The sequence below is a fragment of the Melanotaenia boesemani genome, chromosome 21 (assembly GCF_017639745.1).
Source record: "Melanotaenia boesemani isolate fMelBoe1 chromosome 21, fMelBoe1.pri, whole genome shotgun sequence".
Classification (NCBI taxonomy): Eukaryota; Metazoa; Chordata; class Actinopteri; order Atheriniformes; family Melanotaeniidae; genus Melanotaenia; species Melanotaenia boesemani.
In genome coordinates, this window is record NC_055702.1 from 6791732 (window position 1) to 6813374 (window position 21643).

The 21643-nt window shown below is 38.7% G+C and overlaps 1 protein-coding gene across 12 annotated transcripts in view; it reads right to left on the reverse strand.

Annotated features, from left to right (window-relative positions):
* Window positions 1-21643, reverse strand: part of LOC121632655 (ankyrin-3-like) — a 161747-nt gene that overhangs the window by 95033 nt on the left and 45071 nt on the right. The window lies entirely within an intron of this gene.

Consider the following 21643-nt stretch of genomic DNA (forward strand, 5'->3'; position numbering starts at 1 on the left):
ATATCTGGATTAATCTTGACGTCCAATGAAAATATATATAGAAGTTCTGTTTAAGGAGTCATTGTTTGTGAAACAATTTCAAGGTAGAGTATTGACTTATGTTGACTAATGGTATTTTTTACTCTCTTTGGGAGGTTATATATTGTAAGTATTGTAAAGTATTTTTATCATAAAGCATAATTATAAAGATGAAGTGGGCGCTCTTTTCAACCACTCCAAGCCGTCCCTGTGGACAAAGCATAATGGAAATACCTCCTCAAGGCAAGGCAAGGCAAGGCAGTTTATTTGTATAGCACATTTCATGTACAGGACAATTCAAAGTGCTTTACATAAAACAAAGACATTACAGATATTTAGAATAGTAAAAGGCATCAACACATAATCAACACATAATCACAATAAAATAATAAATTACATTAAAATGATTAAAAGCAAGATGAGTTAAAAAAAAGTTACCGTGCAGATTTCATGCATAGGCGCATGAGAAAAGAAAAGTTTTTAACCTGGATTTAAAAATGTCTACATTTGGGGAAAGTTTAATCTCCACTGGCAGTTTGTTCCATTTGTTTGCAGCATAACAGCTAAATGCTGCTTCTCCATGTTTAGTCTGGACTCTGGCCTGGACTAGTTGACCAGAGTCTTTGGATCTAAGAGCTCTGCTAGGTTTATATTCTCTGAACATATCACAGATGTATTCTGGGCCTAAACCATTCTGGGATTTGTAAATGATCAGAAGGGTTTTAAAATCTATTCTGTGACTGACTGGAAGCCAGTGTAAAGATTTTAAAACTGGTGTGATGTGTTCAGATCTCTTAGTCCTGGTTAAAACTCTAGCAGCAGCGTTCTGGATGAGCTGCAGATGTTTAATGCTCTTTTTAGGAAGTCCTGTTAAAAGACCATTACAGTAATCCAGTCTACTGGAGATGAATGCATGGATGAGTTTCTCTTGGTCTTTCTGGGAGACTAAACTTTTAATTCTGTTGATGTTTCTGAGCTGGTAAAAAGCTGTCTTAGTGACAGCTTTGATATGGCTTCTGAAAGTCAGATCTGAGTCTATCAACACTCCCAGGTTACGAACTTGGTTGGTAATTTTAAGAGCCCGAGTCTCCAGGTGTTTGCCAATGCTGACCCTCTTCTCTTTGCTACCAAACAGAATAATCTCAGTTTTGTCTTCATTTAATTGTAGGAAATTCTCCCTCATCCAGGTGTTTATTTGCTCCAGACACTGACACATTAAGTCTATTGGACTGCAGTCATCTGGTGACAGAGACACATAAAGTTGTGTATCATCTGCATAACTTTGATAATTAATGCTATAGTTTTGTAATATTTTACCCAAAGGGAGCATATACAAGTTGAACAGAAGAGGTCCAAGGACTGACCCCTGGGGGACTCCACAAGTCATGGCCACTCGCTCAGATTCATAGCTGCCGATCGTAACAAAATAACTCCGGCCTTCTAAATAGGACCTGAACCAGTTAAGGACCGCTCCAGAAAGTCCAACCCAGTTTTCCAGCCTGTGCAACAGGATTCTGTGATCTACAGTATCAAACGCAGCACTGAGATCCAACAGAACCAGGACTGATACTTGACCAGAATCAGTATTTAAGCTAATGTCATTTAACACTTTGACCAGAGCTGTTTCAGTGCTGTGATGAGGTCGGAAGCCGGACTGAAATTTATCAAGATTTCCACTTTCATTTAAAAAGTCATGAAGCTGGTGAAATACAACTTTTTCAATAATCTTGGAAATAAAAGAGAGGTTAGAGACAGGTCTATAGTTGTTCATTATAGAGGCGTCTAGAGTCCCTTTCTTTAGGAGTGGCTTAATAGCAGCTATCTTTAGTGACTTGGGAAAAATGCCTGATGCCAGCGAGCTGTTAACTATCAGTAGGAGATCACTTTCTACTGAGGTAAAAACTGTTTTTAAAAAGTCGGATGGTATCATGTCCAGAGTGCATGTTGTTGATTTCAAATGCCAAACTGTTTCTTGTAGGACTTTTAAATTCACCATTTTAAATTGCGACATGACATCAGAATTATTTCCGGGTTTTAGACACAGACTAATTTTCTTGTTTGACTGTGTGGAATTAATATTTTGCCTAATTGTTTTAATTTTTTGGCTAAAAAAGTTTGCAAATTGGTTGCATTTCTCAGTGGAAAGGAGCTCTGGGCTTATCTGTTTAGGAGGATTTGTAAGTTTTTCAATCATAGCAAACAGAGTGCGAGAATTGTTGACATTCCTGTTAATCATTTCAGATAAATGCAGCTCTCTGGCCTTGCACAACTCATTGTTATAGTTACGCAGGCTTTGTTTGTACAGCTCATAGTAAATTTGAAGTTTATTTTTCCGCCATTTCCGCTCAGTTTTTCTGCATTCTCTTTTTAGGCTGGTAACCACAGTGGTGTTTCTCCATGGTGTTTTCTGTTTGCTCAAGTTGCTCTTGATTCTTATCGGTGCAACAGCATCCATTACATTCAAGATTTTCAGATTGAAATTATCCAGGAGTCTATCAACTGACTCTGCACTGGTTGTTGGTAACATAGCTATGGCCTCCACAAACTTAGCACTTGTTCTTTCATTAATGTACCTCTTCCTAACGGAGAAGCAGGTTGGTTGAACATTCTGAGTGATCAGTAAATCAAACAAAATACAAAAATGGTCAGACAAGGCCAAGTCAGTGACCGCAACAGAAGAAATATCAACACCCTTTGAAATAACCAGGTCCAGAATGTGACCTCGAATGTGGGTCGGTTCTTTTACATGTTGCCATAAACCAAACATGTCCAATATGGAACAAAATTCCTTGACATTACCATCCGTCATGTTATCTATGTGAATGTTAAAATCCCCAGTTAAGATGAAATGGTTAAAATCAGTAGAGATAACCGACAATAATTCAGAAAATTCATCAATAAAATTTACACAGTGTCCTGGACGTCTGTAGATGATTAGAAATAGGATTTTAGGAATGCCCCTTAAAATAAAACTAAGATATTCAAAAGAAGTAAAATCACCAAATGACATTTCTTTACACTGGAATGAATCTTTAAATAAGGCAGCTTCTCCTCCCCCTTTCCTCCCGTTTCGACATTTATTCATGAAACTAAAATGAGGGGGTGCTGTTTCATTAAGAACTGTAGCACTTGTGTCTTCTGTTAACCATGTTTCTGTCAGAAAAAGAAAATCTAAACTGTGAGAAATGATGAAGTCATTAACTAACAGTGACTTGTTGGACAGAGATCTAACATTTAGTACAGCTAGCTTTATGAAGTTTGCACTGGTCTCTGTTGTTTTCTGAGTTATACAAGGTACAGTTAACAGATTAGATCGATTCACCCCACAAGCTGACCGTGTTCGATTCCTTATTTTACTAACTAACACAGGAATCCTACTGGGTCCAGGCTTGATCTCAGAACAGCTGTCAGTAGTAGCAAAACTACAGCAAGGACCCTGAACGCATCATGGCATGTTATCTTTGTTGTGAATTCTGCTGCTCTGGGAACCTCCTCCCATGCCCTGCTCGGTCAGGACAGATGATCTAATAGGAGGATGAGGAGGGGGAGGGGGGGGAGCCCTGTATTTCTTGGTAGATGGTGGTCGCTGGGGTTCAGACCTGGATAGAGACATCCTTTTAAGACCTTGGGTGATGTGGAGAAGAGGGTCTGGTGAGGGGGGAGAGCTGGCAGTTGATCGCTTCTCTGCTGTGTCCTTCGCTCTTATCTGTACACTCATGTTTGGGTTTGCCGTCCCAACAGCATGACGCAAGTGTGCACCAAGTAATCTGCATCCAGTTAGATTTGGATGCACACCATCAGGTCTGAATCGCTCCTTACAGTTCCAAAAGATATTGAAGTTATCAATGAACTTCATCCCATGGGTGATACATGCGTTTGATAACCATGTGTTCAGGCCAAGAAGTCTACTGAAAAGTTCAATTCCTTTACCCGCTGTAGGAATGGGTCCTGAAATGTAAACATGGTGTGCTCCAAACTGACACAGTCTCTCCAACAGCAGAGAAAAGTCTTTTTTCAGGATCTCAGAGCCAATTTTCCTCCTCAGAATATCAAAAGACCCTGTGTGGACAATAATCTTCATACCATCTGGATGTGAAGACAGAATGGTCGGCAACATCTCTGTCAGTTCCCTGACTGATGTATCAAAAAGTGTTAGATTTTCAGTCTTTGCCATCCTCACATGCTGTGTTATAGAGTCCCCAATCAGAATTGTGTCTATTTGTTTTTGTGTGGAGGTGCCGATAGCTTCTCTAGTCCTCCTGTTTGTGGGATTTTGGCCTCTCCTCCTGGTCTGGTTAGCCCTGGGCTGAGTTTTAGGGCTATTTCTTGAATTTTGATAAATCCTTGCATTACATTCATCATCATTCATTTTAATATGACTCAACACATCATATTTATTATGCAGTGAGACTTCAGATGGTGGAGTGAGTGCTGGAGCTTTAAATTTCCTGCTGGATTTACCTCTGCGACGAACAACATCAGACCAGGTTCTGGCCGGGGTTGATGACTTTGGTCTGGCACCAACAGTGTTCCAGAAGGAGAGATCAGTCTGATGGTCCGGTTTGGGATTTTCCTCAGCTATTCCAATGTCATTTGAACACATCCAGGGAAGTGTATCAGCCAGGTCTGTAGCGGGAGGCTCCACATTCGACATGCCTTCGCGTATGAAGATGTGACTCAATCCATTTGACAACTCAGTAGCTTGTACAGAAGCTACTACAGAGTCAATAAATTCTTCATTCACACGAATGTCTTGCAGTGTTTCAATCCTCTTCTCCAGCTGTGTTATCCTCAAAGAAAGTTGCTCACACTCAGTGCAGCTCACTGATACTGCAGGGTTAGGAGACATCGTTCCACTAGTTCTCCGATGGAAATCAACTAAATTTATCAAAAAATATATTCGTTCCAGTGATTTATAAGTGACCAGGAGTCCTTGTTCCTAAATTTCTTGCCGGTAAAGATAAGAAAAAAGAAGAAAAAAAGAAGAAAAATGCAAGCAGAAAGGAGAGCAGAGCAGGAAGCGTCCGCACGGCAGCAAAGCACGGCAGCAAAGCAGGAAGCAAGGCCGGGGAGCGTATATGCTGACTGATAAAAGAAAACATGCAAATTAATTTCTTCACAGCACCTATTACCAGGCTTGCTAAGTAACTGAACAACAAGAGAGCAATATTTATGATATGGTTTTTAAAAGTATTTGTTAAAGAATTTGCAGACATAGGCCTGTCACATTTAACAATATATATATATTTTTTAATTATGCTTCATAATCATCATACAGTATTTAACAACACTTAGAACATCTAAGGGAAACTGAGAGAAATACTTTATTCCCTCTTTTGGTTTCCCTTCTTATGTACCCCCTTCAACTCAGTGTGTGCCTTTCTTCTGCCATGGACTCGCTATATCTGCTATGTGCATATTTTTGTTTGGAACAGAAGCAGGTTTGGTCATAATTATAAATTCAATAATCTAAAAATCAGTTAATTCAAGCTAATTCATGACATGTATATGACTTAAAAAAAGAAACTGAAAACCTGGAAAATGAAGCTTTTGTTAAAATTAAATTAACAAAATTAAAGAAGCCATGAAATCAAAAACTAGCATCTTAAATGAAGCATGATTATTATAATCTTAAAAAAACATATTAGTCTATATCAAGCAGTTATTGTTCCAACATGACCTTGAATGCAGCATTTTGTGCCACAATGACATTGAATGCATACTCTGTCGCCGTCTTACACAATTCCTCCATCTCTCTTTAATTCAGGGATTTCTGAGCTGAAACTGTTTTCTTCATGCCACGAAACATTACTTTTCTGTGTATATTATTAATGGGTATTAAGGAATAGCTTCCCCAAGGTGTCTCTCTCGTCAGCATGCTAACTAGCCATGTGCTAATCACTGGACATTGAATGCTACTGTCCCAGCTGAAGGTTCAGTCAGTGACTGTAATGCTAATCATTTAAAACATGTCTGCATCTTCCTCTGTAATCTCAGACTTAGCAGCAGAATAATCTACAGTAAATCTGTCACACCTGCAAACACACACAAACAGGAAAAACTAAATAAGCTGTTTGTGCACATGCGTGTGTGTGTGAGAATGTCAGGGTGTGACCGAGCGACAAGGGCGACAAGTCAGTGTGTGTGTGTGTCTGATTTCATGATGGCTGTGCTTTAGCTTGACACACCCATGTCATCACATATCCACACCGCTCACAAGACATGAACTCTCCAATTACCCTTTGCTAGTGTCCCTATTAACCTACACACACAGCAGTTGGAAGCTGTCTTATAGTGCAGTACCTTATTCAGGAGTACCTTCATGAATCCACGCTCAGAAACAAACTTAGCTTTATAACAGCAGAGAGCTCATGGGTGTCATTTCTTTTAGGGTTTACAATATATTTTTTACTTTGGGTTGTTCACTATCAGATCAAGTGATAATCATATTTTTGGCTAGTTGGCATCTCTGCTTTGGTCTCTACCATCGCCTTAAGGCTTCCTCTTCTGCCTTTTTATGCCTAGTTGGGCAGCAATGAAGGATCGCCATGCCAGACGATTCTGGGCCAACTTTGTCACCGTTCCCCAGGTGTGATTCAGGATCTTCATCTCGTACTCTACCGTTTGATGTCAGGTGTTTTTGGGCCTTCCCTAAAGGCTGTTATGTCTTTAAATGTTCTCCAGCTACATTTTAAGTCTTATTGTAGTCTGGTGATGAGTCATTATGCAGATCAGCTGCTGCAAAATGACTTCACAGAGCAACAGACAGTAGCTCTCACAAACTTTGAAACATTTTTGTCATTTTTCACATCTGACAAATGTAATATTAATAATAATGGCAGAAATGTAGTTTACAATGTCATAAAAAATAGTTGTAGGGATTAGATTAAATGCAGCAGTCCCACCATCAGCGAGTCAGAGTAGAAGGGATGTATGATGCTGAATGTGTGATCAACCCACTTTGATATGGTGGTAGTTAAGCCACACATTACCAATGTGAAAGCATCAAACCTTCAAAACCCATAGTATGACTTTACAAACGATTAAACATGTCCGAGAGTAATTTCAGCCTTAGTGTGATTTATTGAACAGTCTTGTGTTACAGTCTTGTGCTCACTGCACCATAATCCCTGTTATTGTAGACAGATTATTGGCTAAAGCTGGTTGGTGAGCTCATTTCCCACTCTGTGAATGGATTTTATCTGTGTTCATCATCGAACATACACAAACACTGTGTTTTTGGTGTCAGCTTCCAGAGCAGGGGGCTTACCGGACATCGGACTGCGACCATGACATCATGCAACCTCATACAAGTTTGCTAACTGAATGCTTCTGCAAGCGTGTTACAAATCTATTGACATAAAGCTGAATTTTTCAGTTATCATAAATATTATTATTGCACTGAAGCTGTTGCAAATGTGAGCAGCTACCTCCTTACAATATAACTTTTATTTATTTATTTTTTTATCTGAATTTGCTGAAGGCAAGCTACAAATACAGATCTGAAAATCACCAAACACGAAAAGGAAAGACAGCAGCATCAGAAGTTCTCCCATCTGCCAAATCTGGCACTCAGAAAAAAAGAGTGTGCATTAAACTTTTACATAATCAATCTACTTAAAAAATATTATTATCAAAATCAAACTACATTAATCTTGCAAAGGTCGTTTTCATAACTTGTAAACTGAAACACATCTTTAAATCTGATATCTACATTTTAGAAAATGAGCTAAATTAGCAATGAGCAGCCATTTAAAAAAAAATGTAAAACTCAACCAAGTTTACGTGATGTCTAGTTTGAATTTAAAATGTTTATTGAACACACTACTGAGCAGACACTGTTTGATCCATTTAATTTTATTCAGCCCTAAAGAAAAATCTGCCCTGAAACTACATGTCAAAATTCCTTTTTTGTCCAAAAACCTCCCAACAATCAGGTCTTGATTGCAATGGGAGAGTGTTTTATGTGCATTCAGACCCATGTTAAATTAATTTGCACTAGTTTTGGTTTATAAATGGCTCCAGACTGGGCAACAGCAGACCAGAACAAAACACCCTGCACCAGTTTCACAGAGGATGCTGCAGTAAGCTAAATTTTTCTTTCAGAAACACATATCTACAATGGAAGCTCTCGCACTGATAGCAACAACTTACAGACAAAAACTTACAATACTGATCCATGATCAGGCCAAAACAAATAAATAGAATGATTTTTTTCCAGTGAGTTATGGTTATCAGAATCACCTTCTGCAGGATCCAGCATTATGCCATGCAAACATGTTGTTTCATGACATGGGAGGCAGAGGGATGCTGGACCAGATTTTAGCCCACAGAGAACCAATGATAAACCTGTTACAAATACAGTAGGGGAATGCCATAATTGGTTTGTTTTAGCTGTTGTATCTGTGTTTAAATTCCTGATTTAAACATGTTATTTTGGTGCAGAAACAGAAAATCTGAAACTGTCTGACTTCAAAGTACCTGAAGCTGCATTTCAACCAAAAACTATTTAGCTTAGTCAAACAGTAATCTCTTCAGGTTGCTTTTAAAAACATCAACATACACCTGAACATCTCACCTCACCTCATGTCTTCCTCAAATGTCTCATACTGCCCTCCAAATTTGAAACCTGAAAGCCCTTTAAATGGGCCACAGCTGATGGCTCATCTCTGATGCTAAAGCATTTTAACACTGACGAGGAGATAAAGTGTTAACTTCTGCATTGCATACATTCTGCTTTATCACATTACCTGAAAGCAACCACCACACCAAATGTTTACCGTGTAAACACACATGACTGAACTATTTGCAATAAACTGTAATGTTTACTGTTACTCCACCCATCTGAAGAGTTTGATACTTCCTGTCATCCTAGCTAAGACAACCAGTGCACAAAAAAGGGATTCACTGATTCCATTTTGTGCCACTGCTTTATCAAAAAGAATAACTCGAGACGGTGTGCTGTGGAGGTCTTTTTTGAAGTCCTGAGAAAGGTTGAAAGGGCACGATGCCAAACTTTTAAATTAAATGGGACTTGGCAGCACATAATTCAGAGCATTATCAAAATTCCAGCTCAAAGCACCACCCCCTTAAAAAAAGTGTCCTGGACAAAGAGCTCTGCAGGTTCAGCCAAACATTTGCAAAAGTGTTACTGACAAACATAAGACAAGTTTAAGACCTAAAAAGTTTTTGTCGGCATCATTACTTCAGATTCACACCTGAACAAAAGTATTATTTGTTGTACATTTTTACTTCCTTGATCTGGGTCCTGTGACCTGGTCTGAGGGATTTTGGTGATGTAGGATTAACTTCTTGTTAGATTCCTGTTTCAAATCCTTGAATTATTTTATCAGTCCATTCTTTGGCTTTCAACTTTTTCAAGTTCTGCAAGCTTTAGATGTTTCCCTGCTTCAAAACACCTGATTCAAATTAATGGACCACCATGCTGGATCAATTTTGTTTGAATCTGGCATGTTGGAGCAGGGAATCATCTAAAATCTGCAGGACAGTGGCCTTTCAAGGATGGATAGTCTTATCAGGGACTGAAGTTGGCGATCCCTGGTTTAGATTGTCTTACTGCTTCATCTATGCCCTAGGTATCCATGTTTACTTCCTACTCTTCTCTTACATCTGTCCTCTGCTGTTGGTAATCACATCTCCTTATTTGTGACCTCCCTCTGTAAATACTTGTTGGTTTATTTTGTTTGTTGCCAGGTTCTTGTCCATCCTGTCCTGGTTTGTTTTTCTGTCACCCCATCTTTTCTTTGCCAGGTCTGTATTCTGCTGTAAGTTTTGCTGTTTAGTCTTGTTAGAGCCCTTTTATTTATCCTGCTATAGCATCAACTTTAGCTCCCTTGCTCTTACATCTGCCTGCTGCTTGCCTTGTAGTCCTGCGTTTGGGTTCTTCCTCCTTGTCTCTAAATGTTTATTTTATGCTCTTTTTTATACATATGTTATGTTGAAAGAATTATGATGTGATACATAAATCAGTAGAGAATGAAGGGTTTGTAATATGAGTGAAAGGAAGCTTTTGGTGCGAACGCAGCACAGTGCTGAACAGGCATGTAGGAATGTCAATCATGGAGGAATTTAAGCTACAAAATTAGAATAAAAAATGTCTTCCTGTTCAGCTGAACGTTCAGTTCCTGTTGTGAACTTCAGCAGAATTCATCATCGAGCCTCTCAGTTTCCTTCAGCTCAGTTACGGTGTCACATTAGTTGGTGGAGGGGTGGGAGGGCAAGAATGCAGCTGTCACTGTGCGTTTTTTGTTTTGTTCTTTTTTTAAAATCACACCATTGCTCTGCCTAGACAAGACCTGAAACAATAACGGTAAGGAGAATATCTCAACAAAACAAACAAGATAAAGACACTGAGTTTAGTATTCTATGACAATTTTGGGGACAAATGATTGACTGGTCAGGAAAACATAAGCATTACTCACAGCTGTTGTTTAGAATATGTATAATTATGGAACAAACTTGCAGTGGAGAAGATAAACTGTTTGGGTTTATTTTTGTTTTGTGCTCCTTAACACACCCACGCATAAAAAAGCTCAAACTAGTCAATTTGGTGGAGATGTAAAACTTATTACTAAACTTATATTTTATTCTTGATGGTGACAAAATGAATACAAACCATGATGGATCCAAAGTTTTTAGAATAACATTTCTAAATGGATATTATTTCCTCTTTTTGATTAACACAAGCTCATTTAAGTCCACCTAACCTATGTTTTCAACACATGGGCAAGTACAAAAAAATACCAACAAACACTGAAGGTGTCATGGCCGCCCAGAGGGATACGATGATCTCTACATTAACAATATCAACATACAGTGGAAGACAATACTGAGCATTTCCAGAAAGTTATTATCAGGGCATCCAAGACCCTTTCACTTCAATTTATGTAAACCCCTTTCTAGCACAAAGAAAAACACAACTGTGGTTTACAGCTTATACAGGTAAATGTAGATAAACTGTAAGGCTAAATAGGCACTATTGCCTTACACTAAGGAATATTGGGCATATACAAAGTAGGCTAAATGTCATTATTCCCTCAAAGCCCCCATTTGCTATTTACTCTCAGGAGTTTACATTCCTGCAAACATCCCAAATAACAACCTGATGGGATCTGATGACATCTGTGGAAAGCCTGATCTACAAAGACCCATCCCTCAACCCACAGACCCACTTTGAGACACCTTCCGGTGGTCTTAGTCCACACTCATTGGCCAGAACTCCTTTGGTGGCACTAAGAGGGCCAACTTAATATCAGTCAGGTAACCATAATGTAATGGCTGAACCCCAATGCTTTGTCTTCCACTGTTTTCCTGGATATACAAACAAAGCTGAGATCAACTGAATTAACTTGAATAGTAAGAGAAGTTGCTTTAACAGTCAACAACCAAAGAATGCCCCCCAAAAAATTAGGCCAGCTCAAAATTCAAGAAGACCATTTCATACTGCTCCAACGACCTGCCGCTACTAAGAACCTGACAGGAATCCAGCAGGAAGTGGTGCACTGATTGACACAGCAGCTTGTTTTCCTGGTGCATCGTTAAAATATCATGATGACTGCTTGTCATATGGAAAGTGGGATGTTATATGGAGGACTTGCAGCTGTGTGTCGAAGCCCAAGGTTTCATAATTCTACAGTCTACAAACATTCAACATGAAACACGATGCTTGTCATAAACTTGAAACATGTCAGAGTGGAGACTTGATCAGCAGAGTGACATTCCTGTGCAACTGCATTTATCCATTTAAGATATGCAAAGAATGCACTTTTCCAAGAGAACATTTCGCTCTCGTGAAGCCAGATTTGTTCCAACATGGAAAACAGAAAATGCAACAGCTCTGAGGGATGTTATATATAATTCTAAACATTCTTATTTACATTTATTTCCAGGTTTGATAAATATAATAGGAAACAAGCTCATATTATTTCCTCTTTGAACCACTGCTTGGGGTCTATAGTGAACCAAAGCTAAAGCAGGGATTTACTGCATTGAGCATATCACATATCACTGGATTCAAGAGGACTTTTTCTGTTTACAGCAGCTGTCTTTCTCCATAATCCCACTGCTCTAAGTTAACAATGTAAAGCTCTATTTTCACTTTTTTAATCTGTAAATTTTAATCGCTCCTGTCTAATCTTTTTTTCCTCCTTTTACACAAACATACAGAGCATGCGCCACTGTCCAAGGTCAGGTGCTTCCAGTCACATCAGTCTGCAGCATGAAACTGTATCCACAGGACACTGCATGTGCAGATTCATAGGAACAAAAGCAACAGGAATTTATAAACACTCATTCACAGGGAAGCAAATAAGATTGCAAACACACACACATAAGTATACACATCTATAAGCACACACACCATCACGCACACACTGCAGCAGAGTGGTGCAGCAGAGTTGGCACTGCAACCTGTCCCATCAACAACCCTCAATCTATAACGTCCCACATCATCCAAAAATGTCCCATCTCTGGACCATTTAACTGCCACTTCATTGAATTCTACTCTTATAAAACCCCCACTCATCTTAGCTTAATGCTAAGTAGAAGTAAACAAAGTCTAGGACTTTACAGTATAGTACAGTACAGACTTACTTCTGCCAAATATTCTGCTGCCTCTTCCACTGCCATGTTTCTCTGCCTGCAGCTGAAAGTGTGAAACCTGAGCACTCAATTACTGTAGCAGCTAGCCCTAGCCTGGAAGCTAGGGAGAGAGGGATGGGGGCAAGAGAGGAGAGGCAGGGAAGGGGAGGGCCTGTCTGTGGTGGAGGGAGAGAGAGAGATAGGGGCATTATGTCACAGCTAAAAATACCTGAATAGCAGTGAGAAAGTCCAGAGCATGGTGGAGGGAGAAGAAGGGGGGAAGTTGAAGAGCTTCAGTGTTAATCTCCAACCAACTCTCGCTGGAGGAACACGGGATCACAGGGCACTCTGCTCCATGTGTGAGTGTGGACGCACAACCAGCTGCCTCATGTAACAAGTTAAACAGAAGTATGAATAACTTCTGCAACTTCAATTTTTGTCTTGGTGCATTAAGAAAATGCATCAGAATATGCTTAGAAACGGTTCTGACCCAATCATACATGAAGACAGAACCCTTCCTGCTTTGCTACAGGAACTTTCCCACCAGATCTCTTTTAGCCATGTAAGTGATTATTGAGTAAACACTGATTATTAAGGGTGTAAAAATACATCGATTCAGTGATCAACAAGCCAATCACATTGACTGAACAGTGATGAAGTAATCATATGCAAGATGTACTTGAGGAAAAACATTGTTTACATCATTCACATTTATTTTGTTCTTCTTATTACTATAGTATTTCTTATTATTTTGATGATGAGGAAAAGGGTATGATATTCAAAGGTATAATGCTTAACCGTGATTAAAATCAGACTGTACAACCTTGATTTTTACAACTAAGTTCTAAAAATATTTGGTTTGCCACTCTAAAGAGGATAAAGTTTACCCTACATCCTACTTTAATGTCTATAAATAGATATTCTATTTATATGAAAAAAAAATAATGCTCATTTTACAAAAGCCTGATACAGTCTGTTTTTGTTTTAAAAAATAAAATAAAAAAAAGATAGACAACCTTAAAACTCTGGTTCTAACTTGCTTTGATGAGACTGACGCTCATGCAGATTCCTGGAGCTTTTGTTGTCCTGCTTCATCTCAAGGCAGAGAAGTGCACATCATAGTTTCTGATTTCATAGTTTCTGTTCCAGCCTGAAGCACAAGAAACAGCTGCTTTTTGTTTTATGGCAGCACGTCACACACCAGCAGATGGATAGCAACACATTGGCTGCTTTAAATGGACACTGTGGCTGGTTCAGCTGAAAAACCCAAAGAGGGAGGTGAGGACAAGAAAGGGAGAAAGTGACAGAGAAAGAGACAAAAGTCAACATCAGACTGACTTTTACTGACTGGAAAGAGCTCAGTGAAGAGACAAATGTAAGGTAAATGTTGGATTCACCTTCATAAGGGGATGCCAAAGTGCAAAACATATGCTAAGATTCAGTAGTGCTACATTAATTAAACATGGGACATTTTCTCATATCGACTGTCGGGCCCCGAATTGAATCAAATCAAACTAAAACATTGTGGTAGAATTTGTGATATTAGTAAACAAGGAATCATTATCCCCTATTCAGTAGATATATTTATTGTGATCAAACTTTACAATCCCAAAGATTATCGTATCTAATAAGTAATTTTATCAGAACATGACGACAGATGATCTCAGTTTTGGTTCCACTCATTACAGTATTCATCCTAACCAGCAGGTGTCGCTACTGAAGAACATGCCACCAGTAACAAACAGGAATAGCTTTAGAAGCAGTTGTAAAGGAAGCACATTATTAATATACAAACTAACTTTACACTTTTATGTGGTCTGTTTCACTTCTGAGAAACTATTTCATGTTTTGGAACATTTGTTGTTCCTTCTGTGGTTTTGATGATTCGTGCAGACGCCTGTAGAAACGGACCTGCCTGCACATTATTTACTGCAGCGCTCCCATTTGTTAAGTGCTCCTCTCATGCAACAGGCTGCAGGTTTCTTTTGTTCCCATTATTATTATGTTTTTGTAATCTTGAATTCTGTTCTGCTTTTTTGTGTGTATGTGTAGAAATAGTGTTTCGTCACCCAGTATCATGTTACAACTAAAATTGTTGTTTTGTCAAATATTGTGTTTTCTACTATGTTGACGTATTTTAAAATATTATAATGTGCTTGTGTTTTTCTTATCTTTTGTCCAGTTTTGCTACATGTTGCAACACAGGCTTGAAGCACAAAATGTACGTGGTTTTCCTCTTTACTGCAGCTAAAATCTGTGTTAACAGTGATGCCATTAGTAGCAGCGTATCTTTGATACCTGAGTTCTGGCCTGGATGGGGTGTACACCAACTACCCAGCAGGCCCCACTTTTCCTGTGCAGGTTTACTGTAACATGAGTAAAGATGACATTGATAATTCTGCAAAGAGGACAGCAAGGAAGGAACAGACTCAAGTTCAATGACTCCTATTTTGCTGTGTAATAAGAGCACCAGCTAAAGAAAACTTTTTAGCTGGTGTTTGGTGGATAAAATAGTATGTGTTCTAATATTTTTCAAGCTTGTTTGGAGCATGAAAACCAATTAAAATAGATGTGAAATTACAAAAATGAAAAATGACTGATGTTAAAATGCTCCATGCATTTCCCATTTGATATATTATTAACCTCACAAGATGAATTACTGAAGCTGAATTTGTCTTTCACTGAAAGTTTTTCTCAATCTAACTTCTATCCTAAAGCCAGGTCACTTAGAGAAGATAAGATGGCACCTTTAATTTTTTCATGAAGTCATTACAAATGTGGATCTGGCAGATCTGCTGGAGAGGACTGGTTCTGTGTAAAGAAAATTACTTGGATGATTAAAATGCCACTCAGTAAAGCCCCTTATTCTGCCGTTTCATTTCAACGACACTGATGAAATGAAGGGAAAAATGAAAATTTTATATATCTTACTAAAAGTAAGATTTGGTGCAAAGCTATTCCTGTCTCACCTCCTCTGGGTTTATGTTTTGGATATGGAGATGATGCACCAGCTGATCCAGGCCAAGACCACAAGTTGAGGGTCAATATGAAAGACTTTGAGGGTCAGAAGGTCTTTGCCCATTAATCAGCCTTCTTTGCTAGCTTAGAGTTGGAGGGATATTCACAATGAATCCAAATTTCCCATGACAGTCAGAGATCAAGACACACTGTGCCAGGCTGTGGTACTGAGGATTCATGTATAAAGTCCGCTTTGGCACCAGCTACCCAACAGCATCTATACCTAAAAACCTTTGACCCTGTGCAGCGGCTTTGCAGCAGGACACTCATGAAGCCTGGTACACACATAACGATTTTTGGGTTGTTTTTGTTCTGATTTTGCCTCTTCCTGACCTCGGACGGCAAACGCCCGATCATTGTGAGGTTTTCCTGTCTAATCATCATTTGGTCTGTGGTGTGTTATGAACCGATTTGTCCCGATAATCTGCTCTGAAACGGGTCGTAGCCAATCAAAAATATTGAACATATTTCAGAGCCGATTTCTGAGGAATGCCAACGACTCATGCATTGTGACTGTGTGGGTGGTGACGTGAGCCGGAATGTAGCCAATCAGAGAGCGAGCTGGCTGGGAAACAATGAAGTAAATAAAATCCTTGTTCACGCCGTCTCCAATTTATTTTTTTCAGTTCTGGCTTTTTCTGCTAACAATAGACCCAAGACCACCATCATTCCCTCATCCAATATATCCTCTTCCATACTGTGTGTTGTGTTTTCTGATTGTTACTTTGTTTCTTCTTCTTTGTTTTTTGACGGTTCTTGCCATGGTTCTTCTTCTACGTTTCGACGTTTGTGCCAGGAGGACTAGATTGTAGATGAGATGCAGAAACAGCGTTGTCATGCGCGTGTTGTTCTGTAATTACATTATCGGAGCACACCACACAAAATAAGATCAAAACTGATTTTTTTTTATCTTCACGTGTGAGGTCTCCACCAGATCGTTATGTGTGTACCAGGCTTAAAGGTCTTGAATGCTCCCTAAATCCACAATAATGACGCTCAGACCAATTCCTCCATAAAAACAAAACCGAGGCCTTGTGGTTGGGTAATGCATCTCAGTTAGAAGACTGGGATGCAAGGAAAATTTGGGTCAGTGGGAGAAATAAAGCAGACTGAGCGAGTTTTACCAGAAAGTGGGTGTTCATAGACATGTCAGAAAAACCTTACTGTGACTGACACACACACCAGGAGCTTTTTTTGCAATTACAGCAGAAAAAGCAAGAGCTGTTGACAAACAAACAAGGTTCATAAATAGCTCAACCAAATTCAGATTCCACTTCACAAGGAGGATGTAAACTGCCTGTACTTTACGAGATGACATGTTTCACACACAGAGCTTTGGAATCCTTTTAAATCTCTTCAATGATAAAACATCAACAGCTGCAGCTCTCATGCTCAGCTGCAGAATGAATATTTTTACTAAAGGAAATATAGTCCAAGTTTCGCCATTTGAAGGAACATTTTTTCCTAAAACTAGTGCGAGCTAGACTGGCTTGCATGTATAGCTCTGTGTGTTAATGCTCCTGAAATGTTTCCTTCTCCTTCTGCAACTATTTGCTCTACAAAATATTTACAAGATTATTGATCACACTTTTCTCATCCAACATACTAAATAGATCTGACATTAAACAAAGCAAGTCCTCCCTTGCACTAAACTGCTTTTTGGAAATCTTTTTTTAAACAGAAATGATGTCTTTTCTTTGAGATGATGCCATATTTGATAGAATTTTAAAATATTTGTAGAAATTCATCCGTTTTCACACACAGTTAAATGATGCGCCTTTAGTGTTTTATGGTGTCAGTGAGGGAAGGGAGCAAGGATACAAGAGCTAGAGAGGCGGGCTGCCATGGCAACTACAGGTCCTTAATTTCATGGGTTCATAATATGCTGCTGGATGGAGTTGAAACACTAAGTGGATTTATGGAAACAAAGCGAGTGTCATGGATTTGGCACCACATCTGGGACGTCACATACAGATGTTACAAACAAAATCATTGTCCCCGGTCAAGGAGACAAACTTTGTTTTTGTTTTTTTGTTATTTGCCTTTATTTCAGCTGTTGGAATCCCATATCAAGATATTAAATTCTAAAATATGTAGAGCACATTGACTATCTAGTTGGAGTCTTGTTATCAGATATTTCTGATTATTTAACATTTTGTTCTGAGTACTTGTTTGCCTCAGAATTTCTATTCTATTATTATTATTATTATTATTATTAGTATACTATTCTACCAAGTCATTACAGAACTGGGCTGGATTATTTTCTTTAGCGTTTAACCTGTCAGATGTTAAACAAATGTAGTATTTAGTCTGTGAGATGATAAAAACAAGAGCAAAATGGTCAAATTGAGTCCAATTTAAGATCCATTTAAGAGACTCTAAATTGCAGTTTTCAGTGTAGTGGTTGCTTCCCAGTCTCGAGCTTGTTCTTACTATGAATCATGATATCAGAGAAAACTGGACTGATTCTAGGGGCTAGAACCAGAACATTTAGAGGGAAAATGAATGTGAAGTCGTTGTAGATGTCGCTGTACTGGGCTTACTCCAACTAAGTGGCAAAAAGACACATGACTCAATGACCACATAACTGTTTGACACATAGATGTAAAATCATAGAAAACACGAAGACGTTGGGCTTTACTCAAAAAATAAATCCTTATTTCAAACTATTTTGACCAATCATAGCTCTTTACAGTAACACTTGTTTCTGGCTGTGTTTGAATAAGATGGAAACGGTGTTATCCACTGTGGTTTTCATTTACTGACACTTTGAAGTGCAACATGTCAACACTTTTACATGCCTTCCGGCTTTGCTATGTTAACTTTGCTGCAACAGAAATCAGGCACATACAAAACATGATTTTAACAGTATTCTAACAGTAATATAGATGCATTCCCTCTAGACTCAGCTGTCTGCAAGGACCATTTCAGAGACTGATCAGCAATCTTTGAACAAATCAAAATTTGGTCTTAATGTTTAGATGCCAAGTTTCCTTCAAGGCCATAATTCAATAATGCTTTATACTCAGAATGAATGACCAAAAAGGATTCCACAAATTTAAGTATATATTCGGCACAGCCGAAGAACAAATGAGGATAATTCCTATTGTTTTTTTTTATTGCATTTAAAAAGATGAGAGTCACAGAGTTCAATTAGCCACCCTTTACTTCCATCTATGACAAAGAATAACCCCATCTGGCTCACATTTTATTCAAAACATGACTGAAACGATCAATACATCTATCTATTATTTTCTTTTATTCTGTATCATCATTGTGGTGTCCACAATCATACAGATACTTTACTGAGACCCACATGTTCAAACACAGACATACCTGTACATACTCGACTCTCAGCTTGCCTGGTCATTAGGTCCTCTATCAGACCTTAGTGGTCACTTGGTGGTACTGCATTAACTGCAGTAGTAGACAGAGACGCATGTGCATACCTGATAATGTACTGTCCCTATATGGTATGTAAACAAAAAGACGTGTCTAAATTTGTTCTCTGGAAATGTCATCATTCCACTGTAGTATCTTATCTGCATTTTTATTAAAAATGTATAAAGAGCAGGTTGCATAAAAAAAGAGTCACGTTTTTAGAAAACGAGCTACATCATTTGCCATTGCTTATTGTGTATGATGACATCAACACAAAACTGGTATATAAAGGCAATGTATCTGTTTTGTCTGTGTGTGTGTGTGTGTTGTCTTGCCTCTGACTGACTGTTAAGTGCTGCAATCTGATTGGCTGCATGGCCACTGCAGTCTCAGTGTTTTCACAGCACTTGAGATACAGATGGAGGAGGATAAAACAGCGTGTAAAAACTCATCACCTCTTTTTTTTTCTGTCATTCTTTTCACATCTTATTTAATGTGCCAATCTCCAGATTTGCGACATGTTCTGTAAATTTCCAGTCCGGACTCACAAATCAGCTGGACACATGTTTAGTGTCTTTTAAAGATATTCAAACTACAGACTTTATACATTAGCCTCATCCTCAGTTGGCTATTCTTACAATTGGCTGACTGATATGCTTCATTCTCTTCTCACTGGGTGACAGCAGATGACGTTAGTCTGCTGCTGCTGGATGGCAGGCTCTGAGCTGATGTAAGGCTGTGTGCGTCTATATGTATGCATATGGTGACTATGAAGCTGTCAGACACACAAGCAGCCTAAAGGGAAACAGGGAAAAAAATTCTATTGACTCAGGTATCTTCAAAAACACACTCTAACCCCACCTGGCAGAATTTAGACCTGTGTGTGTTTTAACTATGACACTGCACAATATGAGCAGAATGAGGTCCAGGAAGAAAGAGAGCATCAGCTAATGTGAAACTGTTCCCTGCTTATCATCTCCAACAGAGACAGAGTCCTGGTCATGAATAAATTAAAATCTGCCCTCAGCCAGAAGCATGCATGGCACGCAGGGCATCAGCAGGGATAAACAGTGACCGTATGGTCCAGGCATGCATACAGAAGTCCTGTTCTCACAAAACTTGCAGCATCCACTTTATCCATGTCCTCTCTTTATGGAGAGAGCTAGATTGCTATTGGATTTTTGAGGCAACATTGATTAGAGATTAGCTAGACTAAAAGACTAGTGCATTGTAAGCAGCTCTGAGACTGGGACAGTGCAACAGCTCAAGTTACCATGATGACATGTTTACCGTAACCACCATGTCTGGATATGTTCGGATTAGCATACTGAAATGCTAAGTTTGGCTAACTGGCACAAAACCAAAGTACAGATATCAGAGTTTAGCAGATATTTTGTCACAAATGTCAGCTACTGATCTGTCTTTGTAACTAGCGATGTGTCGTTCATAAAGCAGCCAACTCTAAGAGCTGATTTAGGGAGAAATGAGTCTTTAGAAGGGGCAAGGAAAGACAGGATCATACCATTATGTGGCACGAGGAAGGGTGTAGACTCTCAGAAGACAGGGAAGAGTGGCACATGCAAGATACTAGGGGTGAAACCATACATCGATCCACATCAATACATCGATCATATGGTCAACGAGCCAATGACATCGATCCAAAATGCAAACATTGGTCAAAAATCGATAGAATAACTATTTATGAAACATATTTTTATTTTGAAAATTGATTTATTTTGATATTCCTCCGACACATCGTTTTCTGCCTAACCTCCAAGCGTGCTAAGTTAATAAGAAGATAGCGGTGTCATGGCGAGCAGTGAGAAAACAGTCAGTCAAAAAAACCGTCTGGGAAATAAATCTGCGGTTTGGAATATTCTGTTAACTTTGACTTGCTAATGACCTAGTAGTTAGACTATATGTGATAGTTGCTTGCCTAGAAAAGCAAATTATCATCTGAGGGAGCATATATTTCAGCATGGCTCAGCAAGATAGAGCGGTTGTCTTGTAGCCTGAGGGTTGCCGGTTTGATCCTCAGCCAAGTCTTGTTCATGTCGAGGCGTCCTTGGGCACGACACCGAACCCCTAATTGCTCCTGATGGGTCGTGGTTGAACACCTTGCATGGCAGCTTCCACCATTAGTGTGTGAATGGGTGAATGTGATGTATAATGTAAAGCACTTTGGGTATCATTCCAGGTACAGTAAAACGCTATATAAATATAAACCATTTACCAGGCTAGCTGTTAGCCTCTAAATATGCACAGCTCATTAATTTATGATATAAAACACTTTAATGTTTGTTTAAGCTCACAGAGTAAACAATGACCAAATTACTTTAGATTTATATAGTTTAATATGAATTAAGTATTCCAAGTAAAATCTGAAACCAAAAATCATATGATTAAGTCATCCTGTAAGTTATTTAGTATTTGTATGAATATTTAGTTTTTCAAATGTACAAATTTACCAGTTCTCAAATCTGACCTTTTAAAAAATAAATTAATAAATTAGAATAAAGGTTAAATTGTAAGATCAGTGATTTTTGAATTATTTAATTTTTTAACTTAAAGAAAAAGAAGCTTACTTTATCTTTTTTCTTTTGCTTTTTAACAACCAGATGGAAGC